This window comes from Bos grunniens, chromosome 18 (genome assembly GCF_055505025.1).
Source record: "Bos grunniens cultivar Pamir isolate PY7600 chromosome 18, Bosgru_T2T1.0, whole genome shotgun sequence".
NCBI lineage: Eukaryota > Metazoa > Chordata > Mammalia > Artiodactyla > Bovidae > Bos > Bos grunniens.
Genome location: NC_141182.1, coordinates 30,682,401 through 30,690,853, shown reverse-complemented (window position 1 = coordinate 30,690,853; position 8,453 = coordinate 30,682,401). Strand labels below are relative to the sequence as shown.

Genomic DNA, 8,453 nt, shown 5'->3' with positions numbered 1-8,453 from the left:
AGAGTTCACAGTCTAGTGTTAGCATAGGCATCAATAAACAATCACGCTGGGGTAGTTACTTTCATTGAAAATTGAAAATGATCCAGTACAGAGAGAAATCATTAAACAGTTTGATGGGTTGAAAGTTTCAGAGAAGACCTTCTGAAGGTAGCAGAAGTACCTTTGAGCTGAGATACAAGGGAGGCATAGGGTGAGCTACACAAAGATGGTTAGAATAAGGATATTTGGAGCAATGGAAACAACCTGTACAAGGACCTAAAGTGACAAAAATACACGGCAAGTTTTGAGATATAGAAACATCAGAGATGTAGAGGGAAAAAGATGAGAAATTAAACCACAGAGGTAAGCACTGTGTAGACAATAGACCATGTTAAATAGTTTGGTCTTTAGCCTGAGAAAAATGAAAAATCTTTAAAGGGTTATATTCACAGTAATGGTGTGGACATAACTGCATTAAAAAAAAAAAAAAAAAGATTCTATCAGAACTTCCCTGGTGGTCTAGGGGCTAAGATTCTACACTCCCAATGTAGGGGACCCAGGTTCAATCCCTGGTCAGGGAACTAGATCCTACATGCAGAAACTAAAAGATCCTGCATTCCGAAGATCTAAGATTCCATGTGCAGCAACTAAGACATGGCACAACCAAATACACAAGCATTTTTAAAAGATTATATCTTTTTCTGGAATTGAGCTGTAGGAGTTGCTTGTATATTTTTGAGATTAGTTCGATGCATGATACTGGATGCTTGGGGCTGGTGCACTGGGACGACCCAGAGGGATGGTACGGGGAGGGAGGAGGGAGGAGGGTTCAGGATGGGGAACACGTGTATACCTGTGGCGGATCATGTTGATATATGGCAAAACCAATACAATATTGTAAAGTTAAAAAATAAAATAAATGAAAAAAAATATTATATCTTCTCTTTGGAAAACAGATCATATAAGATACTGGAATTAATTCTGGGAGGTATAGTGTCATGGCACAGATACAGGCCAGATTTGATGAGCTTAAAATAGATTGATTATGGGACATGCAGAGAACAGAGTAGGTGTTTGAGATACTTATGAAATAAAATCTAGGGGCATGCATGCATGCATGCTCAGTCGCTTTAATCATGTCCAACTCTTTGCAACCCGTTGGACTGTAGCCCATTCAGGCTCCTCTGCCCCAAGATCTAGGGGAATCTTTGCTAGATAAGACAAAAGGAGACAACAAAAAACGAGTCTTACTTTTCCAAATTTGCTTACAATCGGGTGGGGAAAATACATAAGGTGTGTAGTGCCTTTTATTATCACTAATGGGTGATGACAATATGACAGATGGATAAAGTTCTAGGATATTAGAGAAGACATTGGAAAACATAAAATAAAGTGCCAATCTTCCAAATAACTGATAACATAGACATACATATGTTTGCTAAGAAAAGCACAGGTAGAGTATACACGAACCAGGATCAGCTCTACAGCTATAACAATTTCTAAATATCACTGGCTTATCATAAAAGTTGACTTTTATGATTTTTTTTCTTTTGAAAATATATTTGAAAATATATATATATATATTTGTGTGTGTGTATTTTATTTCACATATGTTTCACAGCATACAGAAGTGAGGTGCTCAGCTTCATTTAGTTTCTCAGAGAACTGGGCTGGCGGCAGCTCTACCATCTTGAAGTTCAGTGGCTCTCGCTTGGAGTGAGTATCTCCCAAGAAGGTATTTTTCAGTGCCATAATATATCACTTATTGTCATAACTGGATAGAATGATGCTGGAAGCTACTGATGACAGATACCATAAAACATTCTACAATTCAAAAGATGTATCCTGCCCCCCACACCCTGGTGGCTCAGACGGTAAAGATTCTGCCTGCAATGCAGGAGACACAGGAGATGTGAGTTCGATCCCTGGGTTGGGAGATTCCCTGGAAAGGAAATGGCTGCCCATTCCACTATTCTTGCCTGGGAAGTCCCATGGACAGAGGAACCTGGCGGGCTACAGTCCACGGGGTCACAATGCGTTGAACACAGCTTAGTGACTAACACTTTCACATTCAGGATTGTCTGGTTCAAAATGACCATAGTAGCAAGGATGCAAAACCCTGCCATAGCCGTACCACCAATACATTCTCAGATCCCACAGCATGGAAAAAAGACTGATGGCTTTTCAATACCTAATCCTGAAAATAATACTCATCACTTCTATCGACAACACAGTTGCCATAAGTAGTTCCATGTCCATGCTTAAGTGCAAGGAGGAATTTGGGCATGTGGTGAGGTAGATGATATATTTTGTAAGCACTGCTGGTACTGCCATGGTCCAAAACAGGATCCTGCTGTAAGTATATTGTGCCGCTAGAATCATGACTTTAAGTTGTCGTATAGAGTGGTGGGGTGGTGAGGCTCAGCATGACTGACATCTAATCTGGGGGCTGAGAGAATAAATGTAAGTCTGCCAAGGAGTTTCGAGTTCGGACTGATCTGCTTTCGCATTGAGGTATTCACTGAAACCCAGCAAAAGGCAATATGTTAACTTTCCAATGTAATTTTCTCAGATATGTGTGAAAATGGAATTCATTATACTTGAGAATTGAATATTAAGGGTAATTAATGAATTTGGAAGCTCTTTTATTCTCAGCATTAGCTGGGAAAATTTCAAGTATTCACCAAATGAGGCAGGTTTTCTAATTTTCAAGTTATTTCTCCAAGTGGAACAAGTGACTGAGAAACTACTTAAAAAAAAATTCCAGAGGATTCCTTAACTTCTAAAAAAAAAAAAGAATAAAATAATTTTGGAGTACATCATAATGGAATGAAATTCATTGGTTTATTTTCTTCTTTTTCTGGCAGATACTTATTCAAAATTAATATCTTAACAGTTACAGTGAAAGACAATTTTTTTTTAAAGGTAGAATACAGTTATGAAGAGAAAATGCCTTAGAGCTTGAGTTCTGACTTTACTTTTTTATGGCTGCATGTCCACTGGCCTTTCTTTACCTTTCAAATGACTATCCTCCTCAAAGGAGAACTTAGAGAATGCTTCATCTCATAGCAGATTTTGGCATATGCCTCATGTATAATAGACACTTACTATAAGTTACTAACACTGTTATTATAATTATTACTTATTTAAATTTCAGATTAAACTGTTCATCCCTTGGATGATGATGAAGAATACTAAGAATAGTTTCATTTTGACCTTGGATATGTTGCTGGAAAAATTTTGGTCAAAGAGACTTGCATCCTACTTTTCATTTGCTTCTTTCAGTAAGCCCATGTATCAGTCAGTGTCCTGAAAGGAGATAGAAACCACACCAGTAATTCAAATAGTGTGATGGATTGAAAAGATGGTTAACTACTAAAAGAGGTTAAAGAAGGGTCTAAGAAGTCCAGAAATTACAGATGCAGAAGGCAGCAAGCATGTCTAGGCTCACAAATATGTGAAAGAAAGTGAACAAGAAAGAACTAAGAATTTAGAAGATAACTGCTTCCCACCTCCCACCATCCAAGGTTGTCACAGATCCACAGCGTATTTTACTGCCAGGGCAATTCACACTGGAGAGTGTGTGGCTGCCACAGAACCACTCAGACAGTGAAATGCCCCGAAAGGGGCTGGGCCAGAACTGCTTTGTAGGAAGCACTCACCAAGTGGCTGAGAAACTCTATCGTGGCTGTTTACCAACCCCCCCTTTTTTCCCCCTAAACTATTTACTTCTTTGCTGAAAGAAAGTATTTTGGAAACAGAGTGCTCTGGTCTTCCAATATCTCTCCAGCGGTATCTTCCAATATCCTCTTGTCTTCCAATATCTCTGCAGTGCCCTCTTTCCACAAAGCCTAATAGAGCAGACTGGTGAAGGAAGAATATTCACAGGATCTAGTTCCTGTTTCATTTCAGTGGTCTCCAGTCTTTGTGGCATCAGGGACTGATTTTTTGGAAGACAATTTTTCCGCAAACCTGGGGGAGAGGGCCTGGTTTCAGGACGATTCAAGTGCATTGTATTCATTGCGCTCTTTGTTCCTATTATTATTACATCAGCTCCACCTCATTAGATCCCAGAGGTTGGGGACCCCACCAGTTGAACTGCTGACTTGCACAGTCAGCAGTGTGCCAGCACTGACTATGCCAGCTTATGAGAGCTGAATATTTACATCTCTCCACGTTTGGTGACATCATGTAGATGGAAATCGGCCATCATCAAAGTATCTAAAAAGGGCAAACAGTGCTTTTTATTGTCGCTGTTCTTGGAGAACCAGTTTCTCAGGATACCACTGGGCACAGTCCAATTCATAGGGAACAAACACCCCCTAAAACAAAGAATCCAACTAAAAACATGTATTGGAATCCATAAATAAACAAAATAGTTCATTTAAAAAACTTGTCAGCTTTGGAATCTAGCAGCATAGATACTGTCATTTACTACCTGCTATCTGTGTACAAGGGTCTAAAGTTTCTTCATCCGCAAAATAAAGACCTCTCTTAGGATTGTTCTGAAAATGGAGCAAGATAAACAAGAATAAGAAACAGCCATTCAATAAGCCCTCTCTAAATGTGAGTGATAATGATTATTAACACCACATATCATTCTAAAAATTTTTGTTCTGTTTTTTAATATTAACTCAGCTAAATATATCATGCATAGACTAAAATATTAATTACAGTCCTCAAAAAGTTTGCATTACAATTTATTTAGAAATACTTGAAATAGTCTAAAAGACTTATTATTCATTTGAAAGTTAGGTTTCACAGATTAAAAGTTTTGTAAACTATTTATGTAACTGAAGTCAATAGCTCAATTTCTGGGAAACTAACATAAGGGACTATCCAAAACAGAGTAAAATTTTTATTGCCTGATTATTTTTACCATGTTACTTATAATAGTGAAAAAATCACAAAATACAAAACTGGTTAAGTAAATTATGGGATAGTAGGAAATATTTGGAATATTATACAATGCTTTGAATAATGTTTATTAAGTACTGATTGACACAGGAAATACAATTAATAATGTGAAGAAAGGAAGAGAAAATTTTTATACATTATAAACACAACTGTGGGTAGGATAGTAGGAAAAATGAGGATAAAATAATACTGAGATTGTTTCCTATGCGTGTGACATTGAGTTTTTCAGAATAAGAGAAGCTTGTCAAGGGTTAAGAATTTCATAGTCTTGGAGAAGGAAATGGCAGCCCACTCCAGTACCCTTGCCTGAAAAATCCCATGGACAGAGGAGCCTGATGGGCTACAGTCCACGGGGTTGCAAAGAGTCGGACACGACTGAGCGATGGCACTTTCACTTTCACTTTCCTCACCTCCTACTCTTCTCTGTCTATAAAAGAAACTGGCACTCAGACCCAGATAAGATGGTACGCTGGGGCACTAGCCTGCCATCTTCTAGGGAGCCTAGCTTTCCAAATACAGTTGTATTCCTTGCTTCAAAAAAAAAAAGAAAAAGAATTTCATAGTCTATTATCCCCATCCTTGAAGCAAGGTTGCTCGTGATTTTCCTTTATACAGCAATCACTCTTTTTCTTTTAATGTATCTGGTGATGTTATTGAACTCATGACTCATAGAAAGTCCATCTCAGCCTGGATTGTTTTTCTTTTTCATGAAAGCACTTCTGTGGGGAAGTGTTATTCTCCCATCTTTTCAATTCTAGACCAAACTCCCCCCAATTCTTAACACAATGTCTCATTCCGCATGGGGTTTCATATCTATTATGTGTTTTGATAATTCCTCTTACTTACATTTCAGGTTTCCAATGTTCATTTCACAATTTATTAGCAAGTATTGCACTCAGAACTCTGGCTGTGGAGAGCAGACATGGTTCCCTAGCCAGTGCTGGTGAGGACAAACACATCCTAGTTCAGCTAGTTCTAAGTCAGATTAATGCTCACATCCAACTCTATCCAAGTTTCTCCCTGATGCTTCAAGCTTCCATGACATGTGATAAGGTAATGAAATTGTATAGTATAGAAAATTTGTCTTGGACTTTAAACGGTGCAAACAATAGGCTTCCTCAGAATATATTAAGAAATATACCAATTGATAATTTTAAAAATAATGAATGACTAGTGATGCCTCAAAATGACCCTGTTGAAACTTGATTTTAATTCTTTGCTTTGTAATTCATGTTGTTACTTTTGAGTCAATATTTACTGAGACTCTAGGAGATGAGGTTAGTGGACTAAATTGTATGTGTTTTTGTTTATTTGCATGTTGAACATTCATTATTATTAAGAATACAGTCTTGTGACTTCCTATTTTTTCTAGCTCATTTTATTTTTTTAATATAAATTTATTATTTTAATTGAAGGCTAATTACTTTACAATATTGTATTGGTTTTGCCATACATCAACATGAATCCGCCACGGTTGTACACGTGCTCTCCATCCTGAACCCCCCTCCCACCTTCCTCCCATACCATCCCTCTGGGTCATCCCAGTGCACCAGCCCCAGGCATCCTGTATCCTGCATCGAACCTGGACTGGCGATTTGTTTCATATATGATATTATACATGTTTCAATGCCATTCTCCCAAATCATCCCATCCTCTCCCTCTCCCACGGAGTCCAAAAGAGTGTACTATACATCTGTGTCTCTTTTACTGTATCATATACAGGGTTATTGTTACCATCTTTCTAAATTCCATATATATGTGTTAGTATACTGTATTGGTGTTTTTCTTTCTGGCTTACCTCACTCTGTATCATAAGGCAGTTCTATTTCCAGTTTTTAAAGGAATCTCCACACTGTTCTCCATAGTGGCTGTACTAGTTTGCATTTCCACCAACAGTGTAAGAGGGTTCCCTTTTCTCCACACCCTCTCCAGCACTGACTGCTTGTAGACTTTTGTGTAGCAGCCATTCTGACTGGTGTGAAATGGTACCTCATTGTGGTTTTGATTTGCATTTCTCTGATAATGAGTGATGCAGAGCATCTTTTCATGTGTTTGTTAGCCATCTGTATGTCTTCTTTGGAGAAATGTCTGTTTAGTTCTTTGGCCCATTTTTTGATTGGGTCGTTTATTTTTCTGGAATTGAGCTGCAGGAGTTGCTTGTATATTTTTGAGATAAGTTGTTTGTCAGTTGCTTCATTTACTATTATTTTCTCCCATTCCGAAGGCTGTCTTTTCACCTTGCTAAAAGTTTCCTTTGTTGTGCAGAAGCTTTTAAGTTTAATTAGGTCCCATTTGTTTATTTTTGCTTTTATTTCCAATATTCTGGGAGGTGGGTCATAGAGGATCCTCCTGTGATTTATGTCAGAGAGTGTTTTGCCTATTTTCTCCTCTAGGAGTTTTATAGTTTCTGGTCTTACATTTAGATCTTTGATCCATTTTGAGTTTATTTTTGTGTATGGTGTTAGAAAGTGTTCTAATTTCATTCCCTGATAAGAGAACTAGATCTCACATGCTGCAACTAAGACCCAGCACAACCAGACTAATATATATATATATATATATATATATATATATATATGTAATCACTGTAATGGGGACTGCAAAATTACATTCAGTTCAGTTCAGTTCACTTCAGTCACTCAGTCGTGTCCGACTCTTTGCAACCTCATGAATTGCAGCACGCCAGGTCTCCCTGTCCATCACCAACTCCCGGAGTTCACTCAAACTCACGTCCATTGAGTCAGTGATGCCATCCAGCCATCTCATCCTCTGTCGTCACCTTCTCCTCCTGCCCCCAATCCCTCCCAGCATCAGAGTCTTGTCCAGTTAGTCAACTCTTCACATGAGGTGGCCAAAGTACTGGAGTTTCAGCTTTAGCATCATTCCTTCCAAAGAACACCCAGGACTGATCTCCTTTAGTATGGACTGGTTGGATCTCCTTGCAGTCCAAGGGACTCTCAAGAGTCTTCTTCAGCACCGCAGTTCAAAACCATCAATTCTTCAGTGCTCAGCTTTCTTCACAGTCCAACTCTCACATCCATACATGACTACTGGAAAAACCGTAGCCTTGACTAGATGGACCTTTCTTGGCAAAGGAATGTCTCTGCTTTTGAATATGCTATCTAGGTTGGTCATAACTTTCCTTCCAAGGAGTAAGCGTCTTTTAATTTCATGGCTGCAATCACCATCTGCAGTGATTTTGGAGCCCCCAAAAATAAAGTCTGACACTGTTTCCACTGTTTCCCCACCTATTTCCCATGAAGTGATAGGACCAGATGCCACGATCTTCGTTTTCTGAATGTTGAGCTTTAAGCCAACTTTTTTAGTCCCCATAAAATCAGGCAGAAATCTCAATCTAACCATGCTAAATGATGGTAAAATATGATGTGGTCCTGGTATACCTAGAATTGAATATAATGGCCCCCAAAACACTGGCTATAGTTTTTCCTGAATTTCCCTTGTGTTGTATAGATTATTTTATCTCATTCACAAACTTTCATATCCTATGTGTGTTACATCAAGATTGTTTATATTGTTTTAGGATTTTATTAATGGTT

General features: G+C 38.3%; 1 non-coding gene across 1 annotated transcript; it reads left to right on the top strand.

Annotated features, from left to right (window-relative positions):
- The first annotated feature begins 487 nt into the window (after positions 1–487).
- TRNAG-CCC (transfer RNA glycine (anticodon CCC)) lies at positions 488–560 on the top strand. The gene has a single exon. It is a non-coding gene; the product is annotated as a tRNA-Gly (tRNA).
- Positions 561–8,453: the final 7,893 nt, after the last annotated feature.